Raw genomic sequence first — 17422 nt, 5'->3', positions numbered from 1 at the left:
GATGATAATGGGGGCAGGGAGATGATGATGGGGCAGGGAGATGATAATGGGGGCAGGGAGATGATAATGGGGCAGGGAGATGATAATGGGGGCAGGGAGATGATAATGGGGGCAGGGAGATGATAATGGGGCAGGGAGATGTTATTGGGGCAGGGAGATGATAATGGGGGCAGGGAGATGGCATTGGGTAGGGAGGAAAATGATGCTAGAGTGGGAAGGAGATAATAATGGAGGGAGGATGGCACTTGAGTAGTGATGTACGATGCATCAAAACTTCGATACGGTTTCGATTCCATGCACCCCCAAATGGTTCGATACCGTTATTTCATGTATTTCGATACTAAGCTGTGCGGCCGCACAGCTCAATATTGTAATACATGAATGTATGAGAGCGGAGCTGCGGCTGTGTAATACAGTCACGGCCCCGCTCCGGAGTCCTTACATGTGGCCAGGATTATGTGATGCGGCCAGCGCTGCACTAATGAGCGGCGGCACTGAAAACAGAACATGGCGGGCGCACTACAAAACACCCCCACATGCTCTGTCTTCAGTGCCTGAACCGCCGCTCATTAGTGCAGCGCCGCCCGCATTACCTCGTGCTGACCGCGTGCGGGGCAGGGCAATGGTTGTATTACACAGCCGCAGTCCCACTCTATAAAGGCAGAGATCAAAGAAACCTCTCATCTCCGCCGCTATTCCCCTGAATGCTGGGATCAATGCTGACTGCAGCATTCAGGGGAAAATAAGAAAGGGGGATGCCCCTTGGATCGCGTCACAGGAATCCCTGTGACGTGATTGAGGGACATACTATATATGGGCAGACAGCCCAAGGTCCAATGAAGGACACCAGGGCTCTCCTACCATATTTCATGTTAGGGCATACTCAGGTCTGTCCTAACAACTGCCTGTGTACTATCCGTATATAGATATATATCCGTACATTAAAGTTTAAAAAATAAAGTAAAAACATAAAGTAATGTTAAATAAAGAAAATATACACATACACCTTTTTTACAAAACACATTAAAATAAGTCTCAATACATAAAATATACACATATTCGGTATTGGTGCGTCCGTAATAACCTACACAACTATTTTTGTGCGTCATTTATGATGTGTACGCTGTAAAAAATAAAATAAAAACTTTTTTCACTTAATAATGTGAGGCACGAGGTGTGATTAATTTAACCTCCATGTGCCTCACATTAATAGTAATTAACCCCATCATGTACCTTACACATTAACCCATTATAATTGAGGAACATGATGGGGTTAATTACTATTAATGTGAGGCACATGGAGGTTAAATTTACCATCACACCTCGCGCCTCACATAAGAAATGGAAGAACTGTTTTGTTTTTTTATTACTGTTGGCAAAGTATAGCTTTGTTATCAAAATCGCAATACTACACAAAGCATCGGTACCGAAGTCCAAATTCTGGTATCGTGACATCCCTCCACTGGAGGAGGCATTATACAATGGGGGGGGGGGGGTAATAATTGGGTGAAAAGTGATGATATCTGAAGGGAGGGGAGAAATTATACATGGGGAGGGGTAGAGGAAGGAGAGAGTATACCTGGGCAGGGGGAGAAAGCTTATACCGGAGGCATAGTTAGCAACAGTCCTGAATTCGCAGGGACTGTCCTGAATCTACAGAGGCAGTCCCGGCAAATTACTGTCCCAGACGTGTCTCAGCCACTGCCATATTCAATTCTATCTGCGTCCACAGGATGCAGATACAATTGAATACTATGGCAGAGCAGGAAAGTATCAGCTTCCTGCTCTGCCATTCACCCATCCAGGAGCGGAATCCCCGGCCAGAGAGTTGCTGAAACTCTGGCCTGGGATTCCTCTCCTAGAAGTAGCCCCTGAGGTCACAGTCCATATATGGACAGTGAGGTCAGGATCCCCTCCTGGACTGGAATCCCCTGTAGAGAGTGCCACACACTCCCCTGTAGTTAGCGCCGAACATACCCCCTGTAGATAGCTCCACACACACACTCCCCTGTAGATAGTACCACACACTGCCCCCTGTAGATAGCACCACACAATCCCATGTAGATAGCGCCACACAATCCCATGTAGATAGCGCCACACACCACCCTGTAGATAGCGCCACACCCACCCCTGCAGATAGCGCCACACACAGCCCCCTTTAGATAGCGCTACACACAGCCCCTTGTAGATAGCGCCACACACACCCGCCTGTACATAGCGCCACACACACCCGCCTGTACATAGCGCCACACACACCCGCCTGTACATAGCGCCACACACACCCCTGTAGATAGTGCCACACACCCCCCTGTAGATAGTGCCACACACCTCCCCTGTAGATAGCGCCACACACAGCCCCCTGTAGATAGCGCCACACACAACCCCTGTAAATAGCGCTCCACACCCCCTGTAGATAGCGCCACACAGCCCCCTGTAGATAGTGCCACACACCCCCCCTGTAGATAGTGCCCCACACCCCCCTGTAGATAGTGCCACACACACCCCCCAGTAGATAGTGCCACACACACCCCCCTGTAGATAGTGCCACACCCCCCCCCCCTGTAGATAGCTCCAGACACAGCCCCCCTGTAGATAAAAGTCTAAATGCTAAACTCTGGCCACAGGTAGGGGTCTGGTGGAAAGGTGTCTGAATTACTGAATTACCTAACAGGTCTGGTCTAGGATCTGAATTTTTTTCTGGTTTGGTGTCTGAATTAATTTTGTTGTGTGGTTTTTACACAGATAACGTTGTGAAGAGAATGCAAAAGCATCATCCAGACATGCCCGTGGCGGTGGGAGATCTTAGGGACTACATTTTGGTGAGTGACTCTCCTGTGTATAGGGCTTCAGTGCAATGATTTATGTTTATATTGCCCTCCTACACCCTGACAGATTCTATACACACACACACACACACACACACACACACACACTCACACACTCACACACTCACTCTTGTCTCTTCCCTGTCACTCCACAGAGCCCCTGTGAGGTTGCGTCTCCCCCCTGGCTACCACTGCTACCTTCAGTTCTTCCAGCCCTGGCACTTAGTCTCTCCCCTTTGCCCTCTGACAACCACCTCCTGTCTTGCCCTGCTCCTCCAAAGAGTCTTCTTTTTAATGTGCCCTACCTCCCGCCCCTTTACATTTCACCCCCCCTCCTAATAACGAGGGGGGCGGGGGCCCAGACTCATTGGCAGTATGGGGCCCAGAAATTCCTGATGGCAGCCCTGGGTAGACCACCTAGGATTGTGAAAGCTACTCTTTTCAAGAGAAAGCGTAGTGGGGGATTGGGATTGCCTGACTGTCTGGCCTATTACTTTGCGGCGGTGAGCGCTCGAGTACTGGACTGGTTCCACCATGCGTATTCTAAGCTGTGGGTGAGATTGGAGGACTTTTTGGCGCCGGTTCCTCTTACTGCACTTCCGTGGCTTCGGTTGAGGTACTTGGCGGCAGGGGAACGCTTTGCTCCCTTTGGTTGCGGGACAAGTGGTACTCACATATAATCGTTTCCGAGCTTTGGCGATAGCGATACCTGCTGATGGACCGTTGGTGGCGATTTCACATAATGTTGATTTTCCCCCTGGAATACATCCCAACTTCTTGGCTTGTACATCCAGACCTTCGCCTTTGACTTTTCGCCATGTACTGACAAGTGGTGGCCTGAAGTCTTTTGAGGCGCTTGTCCCGGAACTGGAGAGATCACTGGTTGGGCGGTGGGATTTTTTGAAGATGAAACATTTCTACACTGCCAATAAGACGAGGCTGTCTTTGCATAGGGACCTGACACCGCTGGAGCAGTTATGTGTTGCCTCATCTCCCCCAGTTAGAATTATCTCCCTCATTTATAATTTTTTACAGGACTTAAGAAATGATGTTCCTCCATCCTTTGTGAAGGGGTGGGAGAGGGAGCTTACTTTGCCCCCGTTGCCGGCTGACTGGTCAAAAGCATTTGCCCTGTGCCATAGATTCTCTATCTCCTGTAAAGCCCAGGAAACTAACTACAAGATCTTGCCTAGGTGGTATAGGGTTCCAGCATTGCTTCACTCCTTCTATCCGGCGGTACCTGATGAATGTTGGCGGTGTAGTGGTGTGGGGGGTACGATGTTACACATCTGGTGGGGATGCCTGTTAATCAACACATTCTGGTCTACCGTAGTGGACCTGATACATAAAATCACAGGTCAGGAGCTCCCCAATACCCCGGAGGTGTTGCTACTCTCCATGCTCCCCGGAGCGGTCAAAAGATACACGAAAATCCTGATTAGTTTCCTGTTGATCGCAACACGCATGGTTATTCCACGTTTATGGAAGACCAGTAGCGTGCAGACCATTACTGAATGGTTCCAGGAGATACTGCATCTGCAGAGAATGGAGGAGGCCACACCGGCCCACCATATGAACTCAAGGTCGATGGGGTTGGTCTGGCAGGAATGGAGGGAGTTCTGTGAGTCAGAGGATTATTTGCTTTATCAGCATTGTGAGAAACTAGACATGGACCGCGCAATCCACAGTATATACGTTGATCTGAGCCGCTAGGCATAATTTAGAAACATGAACATGAGGTTCTTTGTAAACATTTTGATCAAACTGTATAAGCCCACTTGCCACTTCACGGCGACCTCTTTTAAGTGGGTCCCTACTCTAGCGGTTGCAGCACCGCATGGCGGCTACCGCCACCGCAGCACCGCTCCTGCAGAGGGAGCAACCCAGGGGCCCAAAAGCACCCATGCCTTCAGACCGTGCCAAGCCTCCTTGGTTTTGGGCCACGTCCCCCCACAAGTGCAGCACTACAGCAACAGACACCACCATACAGCACCACAACATGTGAACAGATGGAATGCGCCACTTTAAAGAGGTCGCCGTGAAGTGGCAAGTGGGCTTATACAGTTTGATCAAAATGTTTACAAAGAACCTCATGTTCATGTTTCTAAATTATGCCTAGCGGCTCAGATCAACGTATATACTGTGGATTGTGCGGTCCATGTCTAGTTTCTCACAATGCTGATATTGTATAGTCTATCCTCCTCATTTCCTTTGTTTTACTTGGTACCAGCAATCCACGCATTTGAAAAAATACCCAGCTGATTTTAATTCCAGAATGACCTCATAAGTGTTCCTGCTCTTGCTTGTGCTCTCAGTTTGGCCACTGGGGGCGCATGGCAAGGTGAGTTCTTTCCATCTGTTCACATGTTGTGGTGCTGTATGGTGGTGTCTGTTGCTGTAGTGCTGCACTTGTGGGGGGACGTGGCCCAGAGCCAAGGAGGCTTGGCACGGTCTGAAGGCATGGGTGCTTTTGGGCCCCTGGGTTGCTCCCTGTGCAGGAGCGGTGCTGGTAGCCGCCATGCGGTGCTGCAACCGCTAGAGTAGGGACCCACTTAAAAGAGGTCGCCGTGAAGTGGCAAGTGGGCTTATACAGTTTGATCAAAATGTTTACAAAGAACCTCATGTTCATGTTTCTAAATTATGCCTAGCGGCTCAGATCAACGTATATACTGTGGATTGTGCGGTCCATGTCTAGTTTCTCACAATGCTGGGATTATTTGCTTTAGGCTGGATTCACACGAACGTGGCGTTTGTGCGCGCGTGAAAAACGCTGCATTTTGGTGGCGTTGGAGTTGCGTGTGACATCCGTTTGGCCAGCGTGATAGCGTATTTTACGCGCGTATGGCATGCGTTTTTTACGCGCGTCAAAACAACGGAGGGTGGAGTAATGGAGAGGTCAGCCTACAAAAATACACCTTCTCCAACACCTGCTTGATGTGAGCACATGGTCGCATCAAGATTTCAGGTTTCCTCTAAGTTTGGGCTGTGTTTGTTGTTTTTTTGCTTGTTTTACACGTAAAAAACTACAATATGCCCTTGACTCCGCTGGGCCGTGTGCTGCTAGCATGGATGGTTTCTAGGAGATTTGGTGAACGGCGACCCATGCTTCAAGAGGGAACCAGGAGAAGAGGGAGGATTTGGGTTCATCCACTTGTGGCCCAGCGCACCTCCAAAGGGCATTGTCATACTCTATATGAGGAACTTCGCAGCCACCCCGAGAAATTCAGGTCGTTTTGCCGCATGTCTGTGGCGACTTTTGATATTCTACTGGACCAGATTCGCACAGGAATAACCTACAAGGACACAAATACGCGGCGCTGCATTTCCCCCGAGGAGCGACTGCTTGCGACGTTGAGGTATGTGTGTTTAAAACTATTGCAGCTTACAGGCTGGTGTGTGGTTGCCATGTCCTACAGCACGCTTATTTGTGTGTTGTGTTTTTGCATCTCGCCCATGTAGATTTCTAGCTACCGGAAACAGCTATCATTCGCTACATTTCGAATTCCTTCTTGGAGTGAGCACTATTTCGGCCATTGTCACAGGCACCTGTGTTGTGTTGTGTTGTGGCTGCAATTGAAGACCACAGTGATGCCGCAGCCGACGACAGACCACTGGCTTTCGATTGCATCAGACTTTAACACCACCACCCAATTTCCTAATAGTATTGGTGCCCTAGACGGGAAGCATATTAGGGTCAAGAAGCCCCCCCACTCAGGATCCCGATTCTATAACTACAAACAGTTTTTTTCTATCGTCTTGTTGGCCTTGTTCGACAGCAATTATTGTTTTACCATTGTACATATAGGGTCCTATGGAAGCTCAGCTGATGCCTGCATCTTTCGTACATCCCGGATGGGCCATCGTCTGATGTGCAATCTGCTCTCGGTGCCGGTGGCGAACCACCTGCCTGGCTCGCAAGGACCACCAGTCCCTTATGTGATCGTGGCAGATGAGGGTTTTGGACTCACAAGTCAAGTAATGCGGCCATTTGCTAGAAGAGGCTTGGATGACCGTCGGCGCATATTCAATTACCGGCTTAGCAGAGCACGCCGATGTGTGGAATGTGCATTTGGCATCATGTCCTCCAAATGGCGTGTTTTCCTCACCACCATGCAACTGACGCCGCAAAATGTCACCCGGGTCATACAAGCGTGTGTAGTGCTTCATAATTTTTGTCGTATACATGATGCAGGTTGTGATGCCGAATATATTCGACAAAATGTTACCTCAACAACCATTCCGCTGCCACTTCCACTTGGAAGGGCGCAAACTTCTGGAATTAGAGTACGCGACATATTTGCACAATATTTTGACAGCCCCGATGGAGCTGTGCCATGGCAGGAGGATGTTCTGTGAGGCCTGTCCTAGTGTAGAATAGTGGGCCACTGCAGCATTTGTTATGTAAATTTGGGGTTCTTTGGGGAGGGGATATTTAGCTTCGGCACTCGCAAGACATGAGGACCCTTGACGTGGGTTGCGAGCTTATATCTTTGGTGGTTTACCTTTTTACGTTACATCTCCTCTATACGAAATAGCTTGGGAGGCCGGTTGGCTTAGCCCTTGTTCACTGTTTGCAAGATAAAAATCATTTGTTCCCCATTTCTCACACGACTGCAATGCAGGCGAGGGCAATATGATGAGTGGAGGTAAACCACCAAAGACAAACTAATACCTCAATCATGGCATGCTACAATCTTGCTCCACCGTCCTAATGTGGGAACATTACATAAAAGAATGTTTGGGGGAACCTGGGTTCCAACACATAAATGGAGGCAAACACATATAATCAAACTTGCAAACAGCATAACCATTTAATCTGGTAGTTCCAAAGTAAACTGTGACCAGCAACCAGCAGTCATAAAAACATATACAACGCACCAACATGATGCTACATAAAGAAACAGTGACTTCCATGTTTACATCAGCACATAGAAACAGCCGTCATCGCCCTACACACTTCTATAAATCGTGATACCTGTGTGAGGGAGACTGGTGGCTCTGCATTTCAGCACCACTATACTGTCCCTGGGACTGCTGAGGATGTTCCTCAACAGCATAGTGGTGCTGATACTGAGAGTTGAGCCCTGCCAGGGGGCCCTGGACAAAGGGAGGCTGGGGTCTGACGTAGGGGGGGAAACTGCGCTCGCGAGGCACCACAGGACTTGGTGACATTACGCTCACCATCGGCCGTTGGTACTGTGGCCGTGGAAAGGTGTGAGCAGGCTGGGAAGGGAGAGGAGCAGTAGAGCTCAGGCAATCCACGCCATTGCTCTACTACCTGGAAGCATTGCCGTGGATTGTTAGGAGGAGTGGCAGAGTCAATTATAGCAAGGATTGACCCTTGGACGCGTGCCATCCGGTAGTCCGGTACTCGCCGGAGTAGTGGCGCTATGGTACGGCCAAAAGCGTCACATCCATCCTCCTCCGAACATCGCCTAAGGTACTCCAGGACTCTCGAGTCCACGTTGGCACCTGCTGGGGCAACCTGGGTGCGCCGGCGTCTGGCTGGTGGCGTCCGTGGATTGTCCAGGCCCGGTGGCAGCTGGGGTAAGCTGCTTAACTGTGTGGCTGCTTGGGTTTGCGTACGGTCGGGGGTCAAGGGCAGCACGGGATGTTGTTCCGTGAGCTGCTGCGCCACCACATGGCCAGCCTCCTCCTCCGTGTCATTGAGATTATCACTGCATCTGCCAGAAACATTAATCGTTACTCCTTTGACCATGTCCACAAGGGCCATACAGCTTTTTATACAGGCTATGCAGTGAACACACACATGTCATCAATGTAATGTCAGTACTTACGGTCGCATCTCCATAATGTCCTTGAGAAACATCAGCTGTTTCATATATATATATATATTGGGGCGTTTTTTGGACGCCCCATCCCCACTTCGCCCTTTGTTTCCGTATTCCCTCCTGAACTGATCCCGACAGCTCCTCCACCGTGTTTTGACATCATCAACTGGACATAGGAACAGGAGACAGACAACAAAATGAGACCATATGACCTTACGGACAACTTCACTTGTCACAAACGTTGCTATACGTAAAACACAACCACACATTAAACACTGGCCTATAAATAATTCAGTGCCACACGCGCGACCAAGCACTGTACAGAACATGTGAAACACAAGGCTATACACTACAGCATGGCCGATTGCATTAGCATCAATTTAGATCAGCGCTTACCTATGGTTTTGCGGTCTCTTGTGGTACTTTTTTCCCACTCCTGGCCAAATAGGCTATGCGCCACCTCATCCCAGGCTACCTCCTTGCCCGTGCGGTCGTGGTAGGCCTCAGCGTTCGTGTTCCACAACTGGGGTCTGTCATGGACCAAGCAAATAAGTTTCTCCACATCGCACGCACGTGGCATTGCTGCAGATGTGTGCTTAAACTGTGCGCATGTGCTCAGAAAGTGAAAAGGCACTTCCTGGTTTGTAGTTGTTTTGTCTAGTCTGCTCAACTCATTTACATAGACTTAACAAGTGTAGCGTGAAAAACGCTGTGCGTATGGAGGTGCTTGCGTGTGCCCTGCGTTGTTTTCACGCACCCATTGACTTCAATGGGTGCGTGATGCGTTGAAAACGCTGAATCAACGGACATGTCGTGGCTTTGTGGCAACGGAGCAACGCTGCGCAAAAACCATGCACATGTCTGGACGGCCCCATTGACTAATATAGGTCCGGTCAACGCACGTGAAAATCACGCGCGTTGTACGCGCGTATTTTACGTTCGTCTGAATAAAGCCTAATGCCTAGGTCCCGCGGGGGGTGTAAGAGGGGGCATGCCCTGTTTTGCGGGGGGGGGGACCTGGACTGGAAGGGGGGGTCTGCTTGGTCTGATCTGTCCGATGGTCTGTGGGTTCTCTCGCTATGTTACATATTTTATCCTCTCTCTGATGTGGAGTGTGGATACCAGTTCGCTCTGATGTATGGTGGTTATTTTCTGTTTTGATGTATAAACTTTCTGATGAAAATATAAATAAAAGAATGTTAAAAAAAAAAAGTTGCATGTACCCCAAAAGGGAACCAACTTAAACGACAGCTCATCTCGCAAAAAACAAGCCCTGACACTGGTCAATCGATAGAAATTTAAAAAATGTATGGGTCTCAGAATATGGCGCCACAAAACAAACCCTTGTGAGGGTATGAAGACACAGGATGGACACGCTGCATAAATGTACACAGCGTATCCGTCCTGGATGCCGCAGGGAATTCCGTCTGAAAAAACGCACAAAATTGTGGTGCAGGTTTACGGGCAACGAGTTTGTACTAAAGGAAAAAAAGAAGCTTATACTTACCACCCACATTGCGACGCGTACCTTGGTTCTCAGAGCAACCTGGCCTTCTAGGATGACGCAGTAGTCCAGGTGACTGCCTTTGATTGGCTGCAGTAGTCACATCGAAAAAAACGTCTTCCCAGGAGGCTGAAATACGCTCTGCTGCTACTGCGCTCTGCTGTTACTGTACTATGCTGCGGATATTCCGCAATGAAATCCGTTGAGTAAAATCTGCCGTGTATGCGCCCAGTAATGCCGGTATTCCACAGGTCGGATACGCTGCGTAAAACTACGCTGCATATCTGACTTAGAAACCCAGCACATTCCGTCTGAAAAAACGGCTCCAGTTTATCAGGCTGAATTGCTGCTGCGGAAAGAAGCGCTAGAAAAAAAAAGTTGCAAAACTTGACTATTTGTTGTGGGTTTTACTTCCCCATTGAATTCAATGGGGGAAAACCCGCAACAGAAAACACAGCATAAAGTGATGGGCTGCGGATTTAAAATCTGCACCGAAGGTCAATTTATGAAAGTTCGTTTTTTTTCCGCAGGGTGGGCATGAGATTTTCTCAATCTCACTCACTGCTACCGTAAAAATAAAACCCCAAAACAATGGCTGAATGGCCAATTATTATTTTTTTGCCCATTTCACTCAATAAAGATATTTTCTTTTCATTTTCTCACTACATTATATGGTACAATCAATGGTGCCGTGAAAAACTACAACTCGTCCCGCAATAAACAAGTTGTCATACGGCTAGGTCGACGCATAAAAAAAAAAAAAGTTAGAGCTTTTGTAATTCGGGGAGGAATAACGAAAATGGGAAACCAAAAATTGGCTGCATCTCCAAGGGGTTAAAATATGAGATCAGTGGCCCGAAGTCATAAAACCCTTAAAATCGGTAAAACGTATCCAACTGCCCATTGTGATGCCAGCTCTTACACTCAGAACCACTTTGGGTCAGCCCGGACTCGGCTGAATTTTGTTTTTTACAGGTTTTTTTTGTCAAACGTTCTTGTTTTCGGGCTGCATTCAACTTTTTTCTCCTCAGGGCACCCGAATCCTTGTAATTCATCAATTCTCCATGGTCACTGAACCCAGGAAAAAAGAAAAATACTTTTTCCTTGAATAGGAAACCAACTTCAGCATAGTCAAGAGTGAACTACATGACACGCCTCCTCCACAGCCTGGAGCCTGACTCCTCCCACACATGTGACTGATCACATGATCATGACATCATCAAAGGTCTTTCCGGCACCAAAGCCTAGAGCTTGACTCCTCCCACACGTGACTGATCACATGATCATGACATCATCAAAGGTCCTTTAGCCAACTAGGATATTGCATCTACTGATAGGTTAGTGTTGGGTATGTGATTAGTATTGTTTATTATGTCCGGGGATGGTTGTGAATGATAACTCGTGTGTAGTTCTAGTGTTTGTATATTACTGAGTTGTGTGTAATGTTAGTATATTATATATGGTGTCTAAATCCTTAGCATGTCAATTTCTGCTGCCGAAAGTGCACGGATATGCTGAGGGTTTCCTCCATTGAATTAAATGGGAAAATAGAAAATCACAATTGAATTGTTGTCGATTTTGCTGTGGATTTCCTGCGTATCTACGAGGTCAAATAGTTTTAAATAAAAACAAAAAATGATGCTCCCCTCACCTGATACTCCCATGTCACTGCTTCTCTGGTCCCTGCCAGTTTCTGTACACCTGGCCTACAGTGATGTCATATCAACGCATGACTGCTTCAGCAAATTACAGACTGAAGGGGTCACATGTGACGCGCTGGAGACCGGGTGTACAGAGTGCAGTAGGGAAGGTGCGCAAAGTTTTTTTCTGCTTTTTGTTTTGTGGATACTCGACTGTTCTCTGCAGGGAAATATGTATCATTTGGTGCGGATTTACCTGTGGCTGTCAGCGGATTTGCTGCAATAAATTTTCCGCAGCAAATCGGCGAGGTGTGAACGAGGCCTTACATAAATAGTATGGCGCCCCCTGGTGTTCAAAGTGTATATAGAAATGTGGATGTCCACTAAAAGAGTACCTTTCAGCTTTAGTGGATGTCCACTAAAAAGAGAACTCATGTGCAGCATGTAATGGGGAGGGCTGCACAAAACCTGGGGTACTTTACATTTTTTTTTAAACCCTCCTCCGTTATTTAGATATCGGTGCCGTTTTATTTGGCGCCTGATATTTAAATAACCCCCTGAACTGTCAATGGGGCGTGTAATGGCAAGGGGGCATGTTATTATGGCTATGACACAGTCCAATTAGCTACGGACAGTGCCACAGCAAGAGCTGGAGAGCGTGTGCGCATGCCCACTCAGTTTTTTTATTTATTTTTTAATTCTAGTTTCATTGGATTCTGAGAGACAATGTTACACAGTATATATATCTCCACACCCATGTTACCCATCCACAGGGAAAGTAAGAAGGGACTATCTTGTCAGCTGCCAAAGGGGAAGGAGACTGATTTCTGCTCAGAGCCTCTCCCCCAGCAGCACAGATTAGCAGCAGCACCAAGGGTAACACAGGGAAGCAAAAAAAAAAGATGAGGTATTTTTATATATTAGCATTTCTGAACTTTTGATATGAAAATGAATATTGAGGTGGACCCTTTAAGTCATAAAATTTTCTTTGATGCCACTAGGGGGAGTTCACGGAATATGAATTTATTATAGAAGCTCAATCGGAGCTGTAAAAATCCCTATGCAGTGAGCTCCCCCTAGTAGTGCCTGCAAACATAATGATAACGTGTAAATATAGCAAATTGCTATATGAAGGGAAATCGGATTTGGTGCTCTGTATCCTATAAAAGAGCTCTGCCAACATAAATAAAAATATTGCCAAAGTAGAGCTGCCCTTTACACCGACATTGAATTAAATGATACACTTCTAATATATTCTTACAGGGCTTGAAGTCTTTTTAACACGTCTCCTACAGTTCCCTGATACTTAGGGTATGTTCATACGTGCACGTCCGTTACGGACGAAATTACGGGGCTGTTTTCAGGAGAAAACAGCCCCGTCATTTCAGCCGTAACGGCATGATCAGGCGCTTGAACACCGCGTCCATTACGGACGTAACTGGAGCTGGTTTTCCATGGAGTCAATGGAAAACGGCTCCATTCACGTCTGAAGAAGTGACATGACACTTCTTTGGCGCGGGCGTCTATTTACGCGCCGTCTTTTGACAGCGACGCGTAAATATACGCCTCGTGTGAACAGACAAACGTCAGCCCATTGCTTTCAATGGGCAGATGTTTGTCAACGCTTTCAAGCCGTATTTTCGGGTGTAATTCCACGTGTTAAATGGCCGAATTACGTCCGTAAATAGGCCGTGTGAACATACCCTTAATATCCACCCAACTATATTAGTTTTATAGTTTATGATGATAATCTGTTATTCTATGTCCACGACAAAAAGAAGAGATTGTGAGAAACCGGTCTAGTGCCTCTAGTGATGGGGAAATGAAGAATCCTTTGGTTTGCTCCACAATCTTCTTATACAACAGTTGTCTAATGCCAGGAAGGGTTCTGTAAAGCCGTTTAGGCTTCGCTAAGTTGGAGGTAAGTTTTTTTTCGTTCATTCGTTCCATCACAGGAACAGAAGGCTGAAAAAACTGAAGTGCTGAAGCCGTTGCATCACGGACACTAAGGCTCGATTCACACGAGCACATTACGTCCGTAATGGACGGAACGTATTTCGGCCGCTAATCCCGGACTGAACACACTGCAGGGAGCTGGGCTCCTAGCATCATAGTTATGTACGACGCTAGGAGTCCCTGCCTCGCTGCAGGACAACTGTCCCGTACTGTAATTGTAATGACAGGGGGGTAGGGAAACAGACAGTGAGCCCTAATCTACCCACCACTCAGTCCCTGCCTACTTGCAACGACCCGCCCTAGGCGACGGGGTACAACTGGGCGACGGTCCCTACGCTCAGTAGGTGCACGACAGACAAGGGGACACAAGCAAAGGGAAATGGGGCAGTTGCCCACGGCAACACCGTGAGCAACAAGAGTGGTGAACGAGCCGAGTCAAACCAGGAGTGTACGAGGTACCAAACGCAGAGCAGGAAAGTAGTCAGTAAGCCAGGGTCAGTATGAAGCAAGGTCAAATAGCTAGGAGCTGCAGCAGGGCCAGGAAACCACACGAAAAGAATCACAAGCAAAGGAGGAACAGGTAAGGCAGGTATAAATAGACAGAAGGCGGGAGCTAGCTCCGTCTGGCCAGGCTGCGATAGGCTCTCCCACTCCTAAGCCTGCCATCCTGAGTGGTGGAAGAAGGAGTCAGTCTCAGCGACATAGAATCAGGTGCAGACTGATTACCCATGGGCGTATACACAGAAGTTGTGCCTGGCAGATCCTTTACAGTAATCATGTTTTCAGTACGTGACAGTGGTGCCACGGAGAGGCAGGGACTCCTAGCGTCGTACATAACTATGATGCTAGGAGCCCGGCTCCCTGCACTGTGTTCGGTCCGGTACTTCCGGCCGAAATACGTTCCGTCCATTACAGACGTAACATGGTCGTGTGAATCCAGCCTTACAGCGCCTGACTTTAACCCTTTCAGGACCGAGCTCATTTTGGCCTTCAGGACCAACCCCATTTTTTCAAATCTGACGTGTCACTTTATGTGGTAATAACTCTGAAATGCTTTCACCTACCCAAGCGATTCTGAGATTGTTTTCTCGTGCCATATTGGACCTTATGTTAGTGAAAAAATTTGGTCGATAAATTCAATATTTATTTGTGAAAAACACCAAAATTTTGAGAAAATTAGCATTTTTCTAATTTAAATGTATCTGCTTGTAAAACAGATAGTAATACCACACAAAATAGTTACTATTTCACATATCCCATATGTCTACTTTATGTTTGCATCGTTTAGCAGCAATTTCTCACATTTTCAAGAAAAATTAAAAAGGCTATTTTTTAAGGGACCAGTTCAGTTCTGAAGTGGCTTTGAGGGCCTTATATATTAGAAAGGCCCAATAAATCACCCCATTTTGAAAACTGCACCCCTCAAAGTATTCAAAACCGCATTTAGAAAGTGTTTTAACCCTTTCTCAGGTATTAAAGCAAAGTAGAGGGGAAATTCACAAATTTCTTCTTTTTTTTTGCCAAAATTCATTTGTAATACATTTTTTTCTGTAACACAGAAAGTTTTGCCCAAGAAATGCAACTCAATATTTATTGCCCAGATTCTGCAGTTTTGAAAAATATCCCTCATGTGGCCCTAGTTTGCGAATGGACTGAAGCACCGGCCTCCGAAGCAAAGGAGCACCTAGTGGATTTTGGGGCCCCGTTTTTAGCATATATTTTAGGCACCATGTCAGGTTTGAAGAGCTCTTTAGGTGCCAAGACAGTGGAAAACTCCCCAAAAGTTACCCCATTTTGGAAACTACACCCCTCCAAGGCATTTTTCTAGGGGTATAGTTAGCATTTTGACTGCACAGGTTTTTTGCTGAATTTATTGGAATTAGTCTGTGAAGATGAAAATCTTTTTTCTGAAAAAACATAGAATTTTCTCATTTTTACAAGCAATAAAGGAGAAAAAGCACACAAACATTTGTAAAGCAATTTCTTCCGATTACGGCAATACCCCACATGTGGTAATGAACTGATGTTTAGACCCACGCCAGAGCTCATGAAGGAACGAGCGCCATTTGGATTTTGGAGCGCAGATTTTGCTGGAATGGATTTCGGTGCCATGTCACGTTTGCAACGCACTGGAGGGACCAAAACAGTGGAAATTTTTCTAGAGGTATAATGAGCATTTTGACCGCACAGGTTTTTTGCTGAATTTACAGGTCTGTGAAGTTAAAAATCTACTTTTTTCTGAAAAAACTAAGAAAAAGCACCCTAACATTTGTAAAGCAATTTCTTCTGATTACAGCAATGCCCCATTTGTGGTAATAAACTGCTATTTAGACCCACTGCAGTGCTCAGAAGGGAGGGAGTGCCATTTGGAGCGCAGATATTACTGAAATGGTTTTCGGTGCCATGTTGTGTTTGCAGCGCCTTGAAGGGACGAAAACCGTATAAACCCCCAAAAGTGACCCCATTTTGGAAACTACATCCCTCAAAGAATTTTTCTAGGGGTGTGATCACATTTTTAACCCAATAGTGTTTTTGCAGAATCTTGTGGAATTCTGTCATGAAAAATAACATTTACATTTTTTTCCACAAATGCGTCATTTCTAGGACATATTGTTCCTACATAGTACATGAAACTGATGAAACGCACCCCAACATTTATTACCCAGTTTCTCCTGTGTCCAGAAATAACCCTACTTAGGCCGTAATCTGCTACATGCCCACAGTGTGGCCCCAAAGCAAAGAAGCACCCTTTGGCTTTTCAGAACATAATTTTAGCTTGAATGAGTTGATAAGCCCCACTCAATGCCTGTAAAGGATTTGAGCTGGCAGAACGATCTGACACCCCTAGAAGTGACCCCATTTTGAAAACTGCAGCCCTAAGGTATTCACCTAGTGGTTTAATGAGTGTTTGTACAGCTAGGTTTTCATAGCCGGAATCATGGTATTTAGGTGTATTTTTTTTTTACCAAATCTATTATTTTTGGGGCATGGTTGCCTTCCACAGCATATTAACCCGTAGAAGTGCATTTGCCAGTGTATGTAACTATGTCGTGCCAACAAAGCAGATGACCAACAAATGTGTCAGTCCACCGCTGTTAACAACAGTTAAAGCAGGGAGAATTAAAATTAGAACTGTATTGGACTGAAGGGCAATATATTTGAGAACTGGAGGAAAATTTTAGAACTTGAGCATGTTCACAGGATGAAAGAACAGGGCTTTATAATGTCCCTTCTTTTTTTCAAAGGGACTGGTCATACAACATCTCTTTAGCCCCATCAATCGTTATATCAGAGATGAACGTGCCAAGGGACGTTGGCACACCATTACAGGTCCCTGCCCGTCAAAGTAGGAACCGGAATGTGCGCAAAACAACCAATCACTTACAGAATATATAAAAGGACAGTATCCAACACCATCTTTATGGACAGTAAAGGATCACTAATCCCCTAAGATATTGTCAGTTTTTGTGGAAGTATTTTCGGGTTTAACAGGCTGTGCAAAAACCTGAACAAAACAACAAAAAAGCCCATAACGTATTGATCAGGAAAAGCTCATAAATTGAGTAACCGCCAAATATAAAGAACTATGCCCATATCACCAAACAGTTTATAAGAACTAATATAACAGCTTTATATGGCAAGACATAGTTATAATAATAGGCAAACTCATTAAAATGATTCAAAAAATATGTATTGAAGAAATAT

This window comes from Rhinoderma darwinii, chromosome 11, assembly GCF_050947455.1.
Source record: "Rhinoderma darwinii isolate aRhiDar2 chromosome 11, aRhiDar2.hap1, whole genome shotgun sequence".
NCBI classification, from domain to species: domain Eukaryota; kingdom Metazoa; phylum Chordata; class Amphibia; order Anura; family Rhinodermatidae; genus Rhinoderma; species Rhinoderma darwinii.
The sequence above is the reverse complement of the archived record's forward strand: the minus strand, read 5'-3'. Positions refer to the sequence as shown.